At 38.5% G+C, this 17,578-nt stretch overlaps 1 protein-coding gene and 1 long non-coding RNA gene across 7 annotated transcripts in view; one reads left to right on the forward strand and one right to left on the reverse strand.

Annotated features, from left to right (window-relative positions):
- LOC148644601 (ankyrin repeat domain-containing protein SOWAHC) overlaps positions 1 to 10,012 on the forward strand; it is a 131,095-nt gene extending 121,083 nt beyond the window's left edge. For 2 of the 3 annotated variants that reach the window (XM_088613997.1, XM_088614000.1), the window contains 2 exons: positions 3,228 to 3,323; positions 9,235 to 10,012. The gene's annotated coding sequence lies outside the window, so the exon portion shown is untranslated. The remainder of the gene's footprint in view (positions 1 to 3,227; positions 3,324 to 9,234) is intronic. The other variant, XM_088613998.1, reaches the window with a different exon arrangement.
- Positions 1 to 17,578, reverse strand: part of LOC148644602 (uncharacterized) — an 81,064-nt gene that overhangs the window by 30,547 nt on the left and 32,939 nt on the right. The gene's annotated exons all lie outside the window — the stretch shown is intronic.

Consider the following 17,578-nt stretch of genomic DNA (forward strand, 5'->3'; position numbering starts at 1 on the left):
TTTTTAAAATAGGACCGTGATTTATAACTTTGTCGCAGCCTCAAAGTGTGCCCTGTGTTATTACAGTTAAAGCAGAAATGCTGAAAAATAATTTGTGCTTATCAAGGATTATATGGAAATGCATTTTATGGTGATTCATGGTGCCATATATATGCATAATTAAAATGAGAAGAAATGCAATCTGCTGAAGATGAAAGATGTGCTGTATATTAAAACATGGTTACTTATTATTAAATGTTCTTGTTTTACCTTTTTAACACAGTCCCTTGCTCCCACTTGCAGAGGCATATTAAACTCCCAACACAATCCCATTTCTTGCCTCTCTTTTTATGTTTTAAGCACATAATGAATTTTTTAGACTGGTGCATAGCTTAAAGAACTGCAGGCCCAGCAGCTGTGATTTCTGAACACTTGCTTTTCCTTCTCTATGAGAAGATGCTGCTGTGCCTTATGTCACCCTGAGAAGCACAGCTTTCCTTTGGAAGCTAGTGTTTGATTGTTTGTTCCTTCGTTATCAGGACAGAAGTATCATTTGTGCGTAGGCCCGTAATTATCTAATTTGTTGTTTAAATTGTTACTTTTTCCTCCTTTTCATGTCAATGACAGAATCATTTAAAAAGGCTGTGAATTGCAGGAAAATTGGTTCCATATTCTTGCTCCTCTCAGTTTGGATTACTAATAGTCCCGGGGGAGAGCAAACAGAGAGTAGCAACTCAATGCAAATTTCCTTCCATGTTATTTCTGACCATGTGCTTGTACGAGGATGTTGTTGTGTACATTAGGCTAGCAAAGTTTAGCAGCCTTTAGGGCAGTCCTGGCTGTTCGCTTCCCCTATCTCCAAGCCAATCATAATATGTCAGGAACCTGAGACATTTCCGAATCCAACACCCCTCATAATTCTTTTGCCTGGCTGTTGGCCGCTGTTTTCTTTAGGAAGTCCAAAGCGAGCTGGTCAGGGTGACCTCACAGCTGCCCCTCTAATGAAAATGAAGGCGCCTCCCCACACACCTTCAGAACGCTGTCACATCAGGGTCACATCCTCCGCGTCCTCACGGCACGGGTGAGAGACGCTCACACACGCACACACACACACACTACACGCACACACACTGGCGAACAGGCTCGTGGTCACATGCCTACAAAAGGTACACACACTGTGAAGCACAACCGTCTCACTGACACATTCGTATTGTAGCCAGACTCAGATCCATTTGAGGAGGCAGGCTAGGGTGTTTGGTAAGTTGTAATATACTACTAGACTTGTTAATTGTCTTTAATCAATAAACTGTCTTGTTCAACTGGATCTTGCTCAGTTCACACAACCACAGTACATAATATAATGCACTGACTAATGTCTATGTAAAACAGCATAAAGAAACCTTCAACATTCAAAGTACTTCTTAGTAGACACATGCTTTCCTTTCAGTCCGGAGTACAAACAACATTAATAAGAAACTAATAAGTACATCCTGATGTGTCCCCATCAAAGACTGGTTTGTCAGCATGACAGAACAGCAGTACTGTAGTAAATAGATGATAGTTAATGTACCTGTATTCTGAAATGCCTCCAGATATTTGCAAAGATGTTATTACACTGCAGGCCAATGACAGCTGAAAGAAACTAGAGCATAAAAAGCTCGTTTATGTCTTTAATGACCCACATAATGATAGAGCAAATGCGTTATTCATAGTAACATACCATGGATTAATGTGAATACCCTAATGCATAGTGTCAGTAAATTAAGAAACAGCTGTTGTACCGTGAAAAAAGTAATGTACTATCTCCTGCATCAGACTCTGTCTGTGATCCTCAATCACTTTCTGGTAGCTCCAAAGACATTAAGTCAACTAGTCAAATGTATATTTTACATATGTAACACAGAATAATCCAGTGAAAACATTTTCTTGAAATGCAGGTTAAATGTGCTACCTTGATAGCATTGCATGTTTCTATGCCTCTTAAAATCCTGCAGAAATTATTAAAAGCTAAACTGAATACTTACTGTATGTGAATGCCCTTAAAATACAGGTAATTTTATGAACTACTATGCAAATACAATTCATTCACATTACTCACTACATGCAACTAGACAATCTCACGCATTACTGAATTTATGTTGTTAATCTATTTAGATTCTTAATTTGATTATCCTCGCAAAAGCAGTATTGCATGTTGAAGAGCACGTGTTCTTTATCAAGTGGGGATGTTTTGTATAATACATGCATTGTTTTGTGTGTGTTCCTGCCTTTTCTAACTACTTGCAATGTTTTTGGCAAAACAAAATCAATCCTGTTTCTTTTGTTTCTTTCTTTGGTGTTATTGGGCTGTGTTTTTAGTCTTTTTTTATCTTGCCTTGGCTAGTTTGACTGTGTTTCGTCTCGGAGATATTTGCAAAGAAAATGTTTAGCTCTCTCCGCTGTCTGGTAAAAGGTTGTTTCAAAGCATTGTGTTTCCTGGAATGAATGGCTGTTGGTGTTCTTGGAATCTCCTTTACAAATGTCTGTATCCCTGAAGCACAAAGGGTCAGTGAAATAAAAATATATAAACCCATTTCCCTGGGTAGTAGGGAGTCTTTGTAGACTTGACATCCTTAAAACAGGGAATTTCACTGGATTGGATCAATTCAGAAATAAGAAGGACAGGTCAGAAGCCAGTCAGTCAGAACTGGCTCACAGTGATTGTGTGCAACAGTAAAAACTTTCCAAGCAGAATCTCATGCTCGAAGCACTGAGTACATAACTAGGCCAGCAGTGCACTGTACAGAAAGGGAAAGCATATTCCTAGTGAAGTAAAATAAAATATGGAGAATTATTACAATGACGATGAATGAAGATTTGGAAATAGAAAAGTTGGAACTTCGGAAAGTTAGCAATTTGTACTGCATTGCAAAATGTGCAAAAGGTATACATATTGTATTAGGTTATTAAGTACCCGGTGATGAAATTTAAAAGGATGCAATGTACCAACACTTTCTATCCCTTTCTTCTTTTATCTGTTTTTAGCCCTTGCCCCTGCTCTGCACAGTATGATTTTACGGAGCACGTTAAAATATCAACTCGCAAATGAGAAAAAACGAGCAGCCCTTGCAGATCTCCAGTACAGATCTCTGACGTGTCCGTGGAACAGTCCCAGCATTTGATTGCTAATTAGTAAAAAATAACTGGAACACTTGATCATTTCCAGTGCAGACAAATGTCAGGCCTCCAATGGACGTCTCTTTCCACAGATGCCAAAGCAAACATACGAGACTATCATGGGAAGATGCCAACACACTACTGGACCGGCAACGCCGACATCTTTAACACACCCTCTACGGAAACATGTGAGTATCCTTATATTTACAGTTTCAAAATATTTAAGCAGAAAACAGGCCTTTGTTCCGAAACGACTCCTTTAGGGCAAACCTTGTATACAAAGAGTTTGATGACTCATAGCTTGTGTGCAGCATGAATCACAAATGGTGCTTAAACTGCAGGTAGGGTGTCATTTGCTGAACTGGGACAGAGGTTGGATTTAGTTTCATCTTCTGTTGCAGCTTTTAACAGACTACTGTAGAGAGCAAAAAGAAAACCAGAGTTTTAGAAAATACCAGGTAAGGGAGGGAAGAACTTCTCAGATTTTAAAGCCAAACTCAAACATACTAGGGAGCTTATGCCCTGTACTGGTCTGAGATCGTGATCACTGAGTATTATTGTACACTCATTGTACTATACTGTACACTTCAACTTCAACAGAGTTGGGAAAAGTAGGACCAGAACGAAAGTTGTGCTCCGCAAGGCACACAGGAACAGCACATATGGTGCTCTCATTTATTTAATTGCTGGATTATTTGCAGTGTTACTGAGAAATGTTTCTAGCTGCCTGTGGTTTGTTTAACTTTATTCTTAATGTCCACCATCTCCATTTAACCTGTTGTGTTAATCACAATAGCTGTCTTCAGCTCCACATGCACAATACCTAGATTTCAGCCCAGTCTCACTTACAACAGCTGTGTTTAAAATGGTTATCAAACTGGGTTACCAAAATGCCATGAGAAGCAGCTGCTTGTGTCTCTATCATTATGTAGCATGTTACTACCTTTATACTCTTGGAGACTATGTCACTCACAGGTAAGAAACTATACCTATACATGCAGCTTGGCCTAATTAAGAAATATGAAAAAGGTTCAAGTGCTTAAGAGAACAGACAATTGACCTTCTCATTGCTACAAGACAGGAAGTGAGCCAGATTGCTGTGCCTCTCCTGGCTGTCAACAGAAAGGAATAATTTATAATGAGAACAATCACGTGACACTGGGATAGACAAGGCAAGATATTTCTAATAATTGGTTCCATCAGACCTTTAAAAGGATCATTTTCACTTAGGCAAAACAGAGTCCATTATTTCGGACTCGTCACGCTAATTTCCCCACACCAAATGATGCCTGAAGCTCTCTTCTTTTTGTACATGAACTAGACAAAGAAGTATCCTATTATGCAAAAGGAGTTTGTGTAGTTTGAAATTAACCGGCATTAAAATTGTATATGGAGCAATTCATCAAGATTAGTTCATGGCTTTCCCGCACAGACAGGCTTTGCAGGGCGGGTGAGCCAGTGGTAGCTGTACAGTTTGACTTCCTTGCAGCATCTCTGTTGGGCCACACCACACAGGCACCAGCTCAGAACAGGCCTGCAAGCCCTTGACCACAGAGCACTATTGCACACTGGGTAACATGAACCCCGATGACAGAGGAACACGGCTTGAGCTCGGGTGCAGTAATGAAAACAAACGGTCTCTGTACATAACCGTTGGATTCACGCGCGGGGTGTGCAGATGGAAACTCAGTAAGACGGCCTTCAAATCTACCCCCCAGACCACTCCAGCTGAGAAAGAATAGAGAAGGACAGTAAACAGATATAAATCAAGGGCAAAGCTGCTCACGAAGAAAGACGCTTAGCTAACGGAAATAAGCACACAGCATTGCAGTGCTGGCGGATTTCCCCTTGTTTTCAAGGCGGGATAATTTACAATGCAGTGTAATACCAGACCGAGGGGTTTTTGTGACGCACCCTTCATGTCATGACGTCCCCAGGGCACTGCTGAGGCAAAGCTCAGACCAGGGCAAGTGTCCTAACTCCTCTGACTTCTGCTGAACTCATAAACCTCTCTGACTCAACCCAGCTATTAGTACCGTTTAGTTCTGCAAGAAAAGTTGGTATTCCAAACCACAGGTCTCTGCAAAGATTATTATTCAGGCCGAGCTACACTTAACTGTCCTGTAATACCCCATTGCATGGCATCACTTTCAGCCACAGCTTCTCCACTTCAGGGGCACGGTGGCCCAGAGTCTAGCCCAGGAAGCCTTAGGCAGGATACAACCTGATCGGGACACACACACTCACACTAGGGTTAGCTTCCCGAGAAACCTGTTAGCCTACCGGTCAGGTTTTTGGATTGTGGGAGGAAACCAGAGCCCCTTGAGGAAACCCATGAGCGCACAAGGAGAACATCCAGACTCCACACAGACAGCACCCCAGGAATTGGACCAGGGCCCCAGCGCTGCAAGGCAGAAATGGTAACCACTTCGCCACTGTGCTGCCTATAATTCCTATAATTGCCTATATAATGGACTCAGGCAAAGCGTTCATGAACATACCGAAAAAGGGAGAGCAATTTTGCAGAATGGGAGTGAGAATGAACAGTTAGAAGAGAATAATTAGGAGGGATGCTTGCAATGGTTGGTTTGTTTAAAGAATGAGTCTTTTCAGAAATATCAAAGAAGAAAGCACCGTGATACACGAGTGACTTTATGCGTCTTGCGCTAGCTACACTATAGGTGTTCGATGCAAAATGTTGCTGTTTTGCTAGTCAATGTGAAAGACTACAAGAAAAAAAGTGAAGCACTGCCTCAATAATTATTGTCAACACTTTAAATACACTTTGAATACTAAAATGTTGTGGAGAATTATACTAAATACTAGTGCATCTAAATAGCCACCCATGTGCTAGTAGGCAGGGGTCCTAAGTAGCTCATGAGGTTTGACACATTCTCACAGATTACCTCAAACACATAGCCACCAAGAACCTCTTAACTGTTACAGAACTAATTTTAACCGCATGCCTGTAATGGCTGGATAACTCTAATATAATTATTCTGCTTTTGTAAGAATCTATCCAGAATGAAAGCAGCGCATGTTGGATGTTTCAATATGAATCCTGGTACAAATGAATCATAACTCTTTGAGGCTGTGTTTATTCACTGCTAATTCAGAAGAAATAATACACAACCCACTACATAAACATTTCACTACAATAAAGCCGAACAGATGTCACATACAAAGAGTATATACCACTTGAAAAGACTGACAACTTTCTGATCAATTGGAAATGCATACCAAGGGGTTAATAGGATTTGTGGTTTGGCATATAAGTACATACATATTTTACTAATATTTTATTTATGTAGATTTATGTAAGAAGGAAAAAATATCAGCCTACATTTCAGTTACTTGTCTTGCCAATAGCTATTATAAAACATTCTGTGCTCTTTAAGCTAAAAGCTAGAAAAATGACTTTCTTTTAAATGTTCCACTTTTAATATTCATCAGCTCTCTATTAGAATATATGCACAATCAAATCATCAGCTCTTGTGATTTATCCCAGTGTTAAATTATAGTGCCACAAAACACAGAGTGGAGAATTCATTATAGCTAAGGGCAATTCAAAAACAAAAACATTTTATTCAAACAGGAAAGCTAAATTACAGTTGGCTTTGCATGAACCTACTTTATTTGCCTAAAAGCTAACGCATTAAATTTTTACTTCATTCACTTGATAAGGAATATTAACAACTTTGGAGTTAAAATGGCTTTATCCACATATTGGCACATCAGTCTAACCGACTAAAAGCTTTAGTATTCCAGACTAGCTCAGATTTCAGCAATCGAAATGTAAGTGATACATTTTTATTGCTTATTTTAGCTGGACAGTTTCATATTTGTATTTTTGTTTTTTGCAATTTGGCTTTTTTGTACTGGAAGGTTTTATTTATTTTTTGTTCTGTTTTTATTATCACGCAAATTAATGACAGCAAAAGTGTGAAACATTAATGCCACACAAACCCCAGACAGCTTAGGTGGATAGCCACATTAACATTTTTGAAATTTGCAGACTGGAGTTACAATTTAAACCACCTTGATTTAGATTGCTTATTCTGTTTTGCATGTAAAAGAAACTACTCTTTAAAAATGACATTCTACATACCTATAACCCCTTGTTATTAGAAAATTATAAAGATGTTTATATGTATTTATTTATAAAAGTCACGTGTATTAATTTATTTTCCAGTGTTGAGAGTCATTTGAGGAAGACTCCACCCATAGCTGAAATCTTGCATATTTTACTTGATTTAACCTCTAATTATTATTTTTTCTTAATAATAAATTGATTTAATTTAAATTTTGTTTTCCTTAGCTTTTGTATAGATGCAGTGTTTCTATTTCCAGAAAGAATAAATTAACATATTTTTTAAATGTGTTTTTCAAAGGCCTCTATCCTGTAACATACTGTTTTCCTTTAAAGCATTGTAATACACCTAAAATGCGTCCTGCCATACTAAGTAAAATATTTAGACTAATTTTGGAAATGCTGAATGATTCATTCTGTGGCTTCAAGTACTACATTTAGTTAGTTTGTCACCATAGCAAACTGTACATGGACACATGGAAAACAGAACATGTTGTGCTGTTTTCAGATAAAATCTGCTTTTAATTTAACAAGTTGTGGACCACATAGGAAATGCTATTTTTACATTTGCATTTCTTTTTTTTCATACCCTTTAACTAACAGACAAAGGTGTTGAAAAATTCAAATAAGGTCAAATATAATGGTTTTATTTTAAACAAATTCAAATTATGGAGCAACAACAAAAAATAATTTCAGGACTTTTTGGGGTAAAAAAATATTTAAAGAAGGCCTTCAAATGAAGGACTAATTGAGCTGAGCAAACACAACATCCTTACCTTCCAGTAACTGACATCACCTGTTATACCTGATTAAACCTGAATTTATGTATGAATTTTTTATGTATGAAATCTCTTGGTTCCTTAAAATCATTAACTGAAAAGTTACTGGATTCTTTTGTTACATGAAATTAAATGGCTTTTCTGTTCAAACTATATGGCTGTCCTCTCTTTCCTTTCTATCTTTTTTTAATACAGTATCTCTACAGATCCCAGGTGTATCTTTGATACAGTAAAGAATAATAATTCACAGCTCTCCATGCTTATACCTGCTGGTTAAGGAAGCGTATAAGATATAAAGCCATTTTTAATCCTCAGTCAACTTAAGGTCATCAATGCAAGGAGAGAAAAGCAAACTGCTAAACTGACAGCTGATTTGTTTTGTTGCTTTGAATAGCTGATGAGCCCGTCAAACCTATAGTCTTGTTAAAATTTTAATAAACAGCTCAAGAATATACAGTTTTCTTCACTACAGCAGGATGGTACAGTCATGTCAGACAATGTTCAATAGAACACAAAGGAAAATGTAACTGTACCGAATATTAAATAGAAACCTAGTCTGCATGTGTCATGTAAATTCATGTAGCTCAGAATCTTACTGGGAGATCCACTTCAGTGTTTCCTGCAAACAAGTTGGAAAATGTTTACAGGCCATGTACCACGCACATACTTAAGTATGTGTTGTTTTCGCTGGCCCACATATTGTGCTGTTTTGAAATAATATCTGCTTATAATTTATCAAGTTGTGGACCACATAGGAAATTATATTTTTCTGTTTTCATTTCTTTTTTTCATACCTTTTAAATTCTAAAATGTTTCCACTTGGCACTCACAAGACTACATTAAGAGTCAGGTATTTTCACATTGAGGTACAGAAAAAGGATTAAACAAAGTTATTAAATAAATATGGTAAATTGCACCTTTTGGCTAGAAAGCTGAAAAAGAGGCTTGAAATGTTCATTTATTTCTGCCCTTTGTGAATTTCAAGTAGTCACAAAAGTACCAAGTATATGTAAATACTGTAAAATGTTCCACTTTCAAGGATGTTTCTTTATTGCGCCACATTCGCAAAGACGCAAAATCCCAAACAGGCATTTTATGGAATGCTTAGCTGTGGTGGATAATCTAAAACCATTAAGATACAATATTTAAATTGCAAAAAAAGATCAGATTAAATAAAGAAAATCTCTGTTTTTTCTAAAAAGAGAAATGCTCTCAAATTTATTCTCGCAGCAGGTGGACAGTGGGAGAGGGAAGGGAGAAGGTCCCATCGATGCTCACACTTGCCCAGTCTCCTGCTTGGCTCGTGGGTTCGTGGGCAGTGGCATCTGGCCACAGAGGACCTGTCCAGCCCAGAGGTACCACTGGCCAGAGGTGTCAAGGTCCGGTCGCCCTCCTGCACCAAGAAGTGACCACCCGCCATCGCCAACACCCACAGCCACTGCATCCTGGGAAACCATCAGACAGAATATTCAAAGCAGCTTTCAAAATGCACTGTTTGGGTCAGGCCAACTTGCACTTCTAAGTAATTTATAATGTGCTTTACTCTGAGGTATTGCACAATCTCATTATCATTAGTTTTTTTTGCATATTTAACTACAGTTTTTAATTAGATGGTATTTTATTATTCATGCACATAATTTGACTTGAGCTCATGCTGCAGGTCTTGGGTATAAAGAGAAAAAAAAATCTTGCTCTTTTCTGGAATGGAAAGTTCTAGTTTGTAGTCTTTAACTGGCAAGTGATTCGGCTCTCCACTCTCGTAATGGCTCGCTTTTAATTTAGCTAATAGCTATCATGTTATGTACCTTTATAAATTTGCTAAATTCATAGCGCTGGGAGTTGCCTCTCAATACGCTAACTGTAAGTAGTTTGCTGTGTTTGGCTTTTACGTAGAAAGTGTTTGCTCAGGGTATGGCTCCTTGATGTATTATTAAAATTGGAAATGGACTCCTGGGACACCATCTAGTTATGTGCTTTCATTTGCCGAATAAACCAAGCGTTGTTTTCATCTTTGCTCATGATTGTTAATGGCGCTGCTGATGAGAGGGGTGTTTTTCTCACTGCCTTTATCAGCTCTGCCTTATTATGCTGGTGAAATAGCCAAGCTGCTGATTTTGTTTAAGGTTTTCAATTAGTCATTTGACTGAACACATCTGTTACTGGCAGATTCCCAAGTCTGGACCAGAGCTATTACCAGTTTACACCTGCTGAACTATGAGCACAGCCTGCAATAGGGAAGAGGTTCTGAGGCCTTTTAGATGTGGTGCAGAATTTTGTCCATGTTCCAGTGTGTTTCACACCAGGTGTCATCAAGGCAGACACTTCAAGAGATGCTTTTTTTCAGGAAAACAATCTTTCTTCTTCCCTTGAAAAAGGTTTCAGTATTTAACCCTCATATTTTTTTCCTTTTAGGTGTGTTCATATATATTTTTAAGTCTCGAATGGATGGGTTAGTCCTCCTTCTAACACGCAGAGATAAAGTCTGCATTTTAATGCCCAAACCACTCTGTTTTACGAGGGAAAATGTTGCTTTTGTGAAAAACAAGCAAGCACCATTTAAAAAAAATAAATATGTGCTGCACTCGCCTTGCCAAAGCTGTTGTGTTGAGCCCACAGAAGGCTACAGTAACAGACATTAACTGTCCGGCTTTAAGAAATTTATTTTCCTGTTAACTGGAGAAATATAAAGGTTTCGACAGCAGCACATAAAACGGCATGCTGAGCGAGTAAGCACATAATGGATACATTTCACTGATAAAAGGAGGGTAAGAGAACCACAGGGCACTGCGAGAGCAGCCAGCGGGCTCTGGGAAAGCTTTATTTTGGCCTCTTTTTATTTTTTAGAAATGCACGGATAAATTCAAATTAAGACGCAGGGGGAGATTTTGTGATTTGTGCGCAAACAGCTTCGCGTCCCGTTCTAACTGTTGTAAGTGATGGCGTGTGTGAAATGGGTTAAACGGTGATCAGCGCAGTCAGACTCAATTCCCCCTACTGGCCTACTAGAGGAAATATAGATGGAAATGGAAATGGCAGAACTACTGTATTAGATGTACACACTGTGTATACATCGAAATTCTCGTGGAATCTTAGCTATATTGTTGTGGTTGTATTTATCCTAAATCACTATTTTTGGTTGTGTTTTTATGTTAATGTTTCAGCTGTAGTATTACAGGGGCAACATATATTAATTGGGTCTAATTATATATAGCGGGACTGTGATAAAGACGGTATTCATCAAAAACATTTCAATTCTGCCCCTTTCGCAAAGGATAAGTAGTCGCGGCGGTTTCAGTTAAAGTAATCAAGGCAAGGATAATCCTCTTTGACCTCTTGAAGAAGAAACATTTAAAAATAACGGGGGGAAAAAAAACAAAGAATTGGGTTTCCATTTCGAATAGAAAGGGGAAGTTGTTTGGAATGCAACCGGAGGGAGTAATCCTCATTTATACATATAACCAGGGAGGAAAAGGCGTTAATCTCTATTCTGAACAATAAAAACGTTAAATTTAGCACACACCAGCCTGCTATTACCCAATGGGCTCTCTCTGCTTCGCACCTCAATCATATGAAAGGTCTCTTTACGATATGTGGAGGAAGAGACAGTAGCCAGCTCGATTTAATTAAAGCCAATCTTTGATTATTGGAGTTCAGGGAAGGTTCACCAAGTAGCAGCGTTTCTGCTTGATCCAAGTAACACACCAGGGACTTTAATAAAACATTTTGCTCATTGTGGGAAAGTAATGGCCAACAATGTAAACTTGCGACTTGACAACAGATGTTAGCGCGCTTAGTGGAAACAAGGTGTTGTAAAATTAATTTTCATTTGAATTATTTACTGCATGCGTAAAATCCTTTATGAAGTAGGTTACGTGGATCATTAAAATCTCGGATTCAATCAAAGAGACGCTGAAAAGCGTTTTAAACAACTATCAAGTCCGTTAATTTTTTTTTCAAAGCTGGTATTTCTGCTGTGATTTATATTTAATATGTTTGATTATTTAATAGAGGCAGATCAAAAGGCGTTCCAGAAAAGCTCGATGTGGATGTTTTCCTAATTAAATTACACTGAATTAATATTTGAAAACAAATATCTAGCACTTTTGTTTCTAGCTCGTTATAGAAAGAAACTTTTGGAAGAGATGCGCGCCGTTTTCCCCGTAAAATTAAATGCGTGAAGTAACACACCATTTAGAATCTGGATGGTGTAGAGCTCATTATCCAGTGTAATAAGGTATGCTAAATCCACAGGAATAAATGACAAACGGCTAATGACATGTTCAGTGGAACAAACCTTCTCCAATCAGTGACAAAGAAAGCAGATGTTGTGTAATTATGAAAAGATTTGCTCGGTGCAACTCTTCATAGAACAGAAAATCAAAGCAACGTGTTTTTCTCGCGGTGATATTATTTTTACGAGAGCGACGCATCAGGATACAAAACATTCTAAAAGAGTTCCTGTGGAATTGGAAACAGTGTTTTTATAGGGCTCGAAGAGGGGAGCAAGACATTAGTGTTCATGATACGTCTGAAATACTATGGTGTCCTGTTGCCGCTGTATTCTTGTCCTTCAGTATATCTTAAAAATAATACAGTTGCCTCACGTTGGTTCCTTGCGGAATAACATTCCCCTAACAATAACTTGAATAACAGTAAGAATATAAACTCAGCCATAATTAGCACAGTATAAATCATCTGCACCCATCCTGAAGTATCTGTGTGTTACTCCAGTAATCACAAATGCAGCAGAAATCACAAAAGTACAGACCATAAATTAACTAAGATGTATTAACTCCCATTAAATCAATAGGTGTCTTCACATATACTGTAAGTCCTTACGTATAGAATGCACTATTATTACACTATGTATTGTATTCATATGTGTTTTCAAAAAAGGACACATTCTCAGGTCTTTGTCTTGGCACACACACTCCCAACTAGCTACAACACACTTGCAGAACAGAAATAAGGAAGTGGAATTGCTCTTTAACCTGCACAATGTGATAAATTGTACCACTTAACAATAGTGTATCCTGAGGTCCAGGCCATTGTAAGCAGTTGTCTTCACAATGTGTGTCTTGTGCGAGAACTATGCTCCCAGTTCTGGATTTGGGAGAGTAATGTATTTCTTGAGGCTCATACATCACTTGAGAAAACAAAGGCTTTAAGTGCAGATGTTTATCAGTTTCCTCGGTCCGTGTTCCTCTTTTCCGAAGTACAGACCTCGTGTCTCCCACAGTTCACAGGCTGATGAGCTGGAATGCCAAGTTTCCACAATTGAAAGAAGGACCTCTGTGCTCTAGGACAAGCACAAGACCACCTCTTCCCAGACCGGACTGATCAGGGACAGAATGCACTATAATTACACTGTGCCCTTGCAAGATCTGAATACCGTTAGCTTTTAGACCACAGGATTTCACAAAGTGGTCGAGCCTCTTGAACAAATCATTAATGTGTAAAAGCACACAGCACCCCGCTGGCAGTCCAGTGTTTTAAAGACTACTGTAAATACTGTCTCCACTCCTCACTGCAAACACAGTATTCCAATAGGGAAAAAAAAACAGTTAATATGTTTTCACACTCGCCTGACACATCACACACTTTTGGAGCTGGGCAAAGTCACAAAGGAGAGAGCAAGAAGTAACTAATAACGAAAAAGAAACTCCTGAGGCAAAATATTCTTCTGCCTTGTAGAAGAACAACGCTTTCAAAAACCATGAAGTGCAAGCACATTAACACCAACCCTAAAAACATGTTTTGTTAAAAAAACATTCAACCTGAGCAGACAAAGTAAAATGTCACTCAATATTCCATTTACTTTCTTATATAATGCAATAATGCATACTATTCATTTTGTACATTGTTTTATCTTAAACATGTAAAAATCTCTTTCAGAAACACTGGGCTAAGCAGTTTCCCATGTAGTTGTTCACTGTGTGAAGATCCTACTTTCACAGCATAAACATAATCACAAGCAGATGTGCGAGAACAAATTCGTGTTAAATTCGGAAGAGTTTTCAAAAAGCTTGTCCTAAAAAACCTTCGATCTTTATTTGCTGTGCAGGTTTGATTACAAAAGCTCTGCCCTGCTCTGCGCCAGGCTTATCTGGTGAGAGATGCAGAGTCTACACACGGCCATCTTATCTTACACTGGGAGACTCGTACCTTCACCATGATCTCCATGGGAGCACAGAAGACCACACTGTCCCCAGCACATACTGCAGTGCACCAGAGTACATGTGGCAGCAAAAATGCATATTAAAGTACAAGAAATATACATGCCAATAAATTATGCTAAGTGAAAACACATGGAAAACAAAATGCAAATGGCATGAATTAGGCAACTCTTAATGGAAGAACATCTTGCATCTTGAGAGCTCTTCTTTAACAATACTACAGACCGAAGGGTGTCCTGCTAATCTGAAGGGCTGACTGTCGGTCAGATCCTAGAATTCTGTCTCCACCAAAATAGAAACAGCTGTGGAAGAACGACAATCAGGCAAGACCAGCGCCATATAGCAATTAATGATTGGAAATGTTGTGATCAGAGTCTTCTAGTTTATTTCTGTTACTTTTCTTTTAGTCTGTCGCTTTTAATTACAATCTTTTTCATTTCAGAATATAAAAGACACTTGGTTTGTTGTCCTGTTCAATTTGAAGTCTTGTATAGTGTAACTTAGTGCATTTGACTGTTTTCACTGCGAAATGACAATATTCTTTCCTGCTCATTTTTTACTGTTAAATATAAAGGCAACAACATGTCGAAAAGAGTTAACACACCCATTCAAGGATAGACTGGTAGGTTAACGGGGATAAACGTTTGCATTGCTGTGAGTTTCTTACACTAATATGAATCCAACTATGGTTTGCCACAACTATGAACCTTTATATCAACCCAAACTAAGCTCTTCAGAGTTAGAAAACTGTCACACTCAGAGCTCTGAAAGACTTTGAAGGAGCCACAGCTCACATTTTTATCTTAATTTTAAATGAATAAAGCCCTATAATATCAGGATGTCTGAGAGACAAAATACACTAGAATTCTGAGAATAAAGGCAGACTGCAACGAAGAATTGTATTTTAAGTTTAAGAATATGCTTTGGCCTCCCCATGTAGCTGAGTCAGAGTCCCCCTGTAATTTTCAATGATGGTGACCGTGGTTGAGTGGCACGTTCACAAAGAATGCTGGGAAGGAAAGTCTGAAGTCCTTCAGTTATAGAACATAACAAAGGTTACAAATGAGGGGAGGCCACTAAACTCATCTAGCCCAATGGCCAGTGAGTAGTTAATTGATCTGGTCTCATCGAGCCATTTCTTGAAAGAAGGCAGGGTATCAGTTTTGACAACATGACTGGGAAGCTTATTCCAGACTTCGACCACACTTTGTGGAAGACGTGTGCTGAATGGCCCCCTCTTGTTTGTGACTGTTCTCACTGATCTATTTATGATCAGACCACGGAATGGGGGAGGGTGATACCTTCTGCTCATGCAATGATAACTAATGGGCCGGGCGGTACCTGCTGGCTGGTACCTCCTGAGCCAATGTATTGCCTGGAGGGTGAATCGCCCGAACTCTCACTGATAAAGGCCCACTCCGTGGTCTGATTGCAAGCACATCGGCTGCTGTTCCTCTGAATTTGTTCTTAAAACGGTGTTACAATGATTCTCAACCCTCCGGCCTCGCTTCACTGTTTGGCTCCACTGAGCACGCTCACACTCAGAGCTGCTGCAGCGGAGTGACACACAATCCACTTTCATATTGCAAATCATCATGAAGTAAAAAAGTGTGGATTTAATTTGATTTCTAGATTTTGCATGGCCATTCCTGTGGTGATAACGTGCCCTCAATACTTTCAAAGGCATGTAATATAACTGGAATAACCACTTCTCAACAGGTGCCTTGGCCCTCAAACTTCAGATCCACATTCGCTGCACCCTGATTATACCACAGCACTGGTGAGCATGAATTAAAAAGAAAGTAACCTGTTTCTTTTGTCACTGAAAAAAACAAGACGATAAATTAAACAAGTACTAATCGCCCTCTGTACAAAATTGCAGAAGAAAACCAAACTCCCTGCGGAATTGTCTCCCTGTGGCTTTTCTGTCTCCAGGAGTTAGGGACAGTCCCTGGTTTCCAGGGGTCCTACATGTCCGGTCTTGCTGTGCTCAAGAGGCAGTGCTATACAACGATCCTATGTCCTGCTTGGTCCGGGACTCTCTGGCTCACAGCTAGTTTGCGTGTATTTAACAGCCAGTCACAGCTGTATTCAGTTTAAATGTAACAGGATAAGATTTCATCTGTTAAAAAGTGCATTTGAAAAAAAAATCTAGTATTTTAATATTGAGGGGAATGTGCTGAAACAATAGAGAAATGTTATTGTGTAACAACAAATGGCCTACGCTGGAGTGTTTATTATTGTTTATAATCTCTCAAAAATTAAATGAAATATGACACAGTACGATACAGATTTGAAGACCCTGGTTTAATCTGTTGTTGAGCTTTGTTTCCTTATATTACTTACAGCTTTTATTAGTAGATAAAGCACAAGACAGACCTTTTACAAAAAGACTTTCAGTGACAGTAGTTCTTTTATCCATAACTATTTAGAACATTTCCCATTGTCAAAATTACATATAAATAAACAGTACGTGAACATATCAGCTCTCAGTTGATATCAAAATAATGACTTTTAGAAAATTAAATGAGTAGTTACGAATCCATTACAAAACAAGTAGTTAAAAGTGAGTCTTTATTTGTTATTTGTTTGTTGGGAATGTGAAGTATGAATTGATCGTTGTTATGTTATTTTAGAGCTATTTTAACTTACATGTGATGGGTAATTACTTAACAATTCTTGCTTAATATGTCTCTGATTGTATTTTCATTCTCACTTTGTAAAGAGATGCAAATCATTTGATAAAATCACAAAGCCATGACAATTCATTCCTCTGCAGCCCTAGGGAGTCTAGTTCTTGTGCGGATAAAGACAGGTTCTGGCTTGTGTAGGGTCAATTACTGCAAAATGTCACACCGTTAAAGTACACATAAAATGATCATTATTCAGAATATATTGTAACCTTTGTGCCAGATTAACCTTTGTTGCTTTAAACTTTAGAGAGCACAGAAAACAAAACTCCAAACCCTCTTCTTTTTTACGCGAATCGGGTCTGCGTTCCTTCACCATACAGGTTGTAAATGTTTTACTTTGATTTGAGATACATGACAATAAATTAAGGGACATTTATCAAAGTTGCTTTGTTGTAATGCTGACAAAAGCTGCTTTTTGCAGAAATAACTGCATTATACATACACACTTAGCAGTACCCTGCTTCTTTTGAAGTTTTTTTTTTATTTATTTATCTGATACCGGTCTTTCGATAAGGGTTGAGCAACGCTCTGCAATTAGTTCCACACAGCGAGGATCCAGGAAGGACTTGTGCAGGCCAGGCCTCGGACCTGGACCTTCATCAAGGGACCCAGAGAAATAATAGCAGAAATCAAAAAGCTTCAAACTACTGCACATTGCGGAAGGTAAATATTTACACACTGGAGCACAAACTGCTGTTTGAAGTC

The sequence above is a fragment of the Lepisosteus platostomus genome, chromosome 20 (assembly GCF_059453375.1).
Source record: "Lepisosteus platostomus isolate fLepPlt1 chromosome 20, fLepPlt1.hap1, whole genome shotgun sequence".
NCBI lineage: Eukaryota > Metazoa > Chordata > Actinopteri > Semionotiformes > Lepisosteidae > Lepisosteus > Lepisosteus platostomus.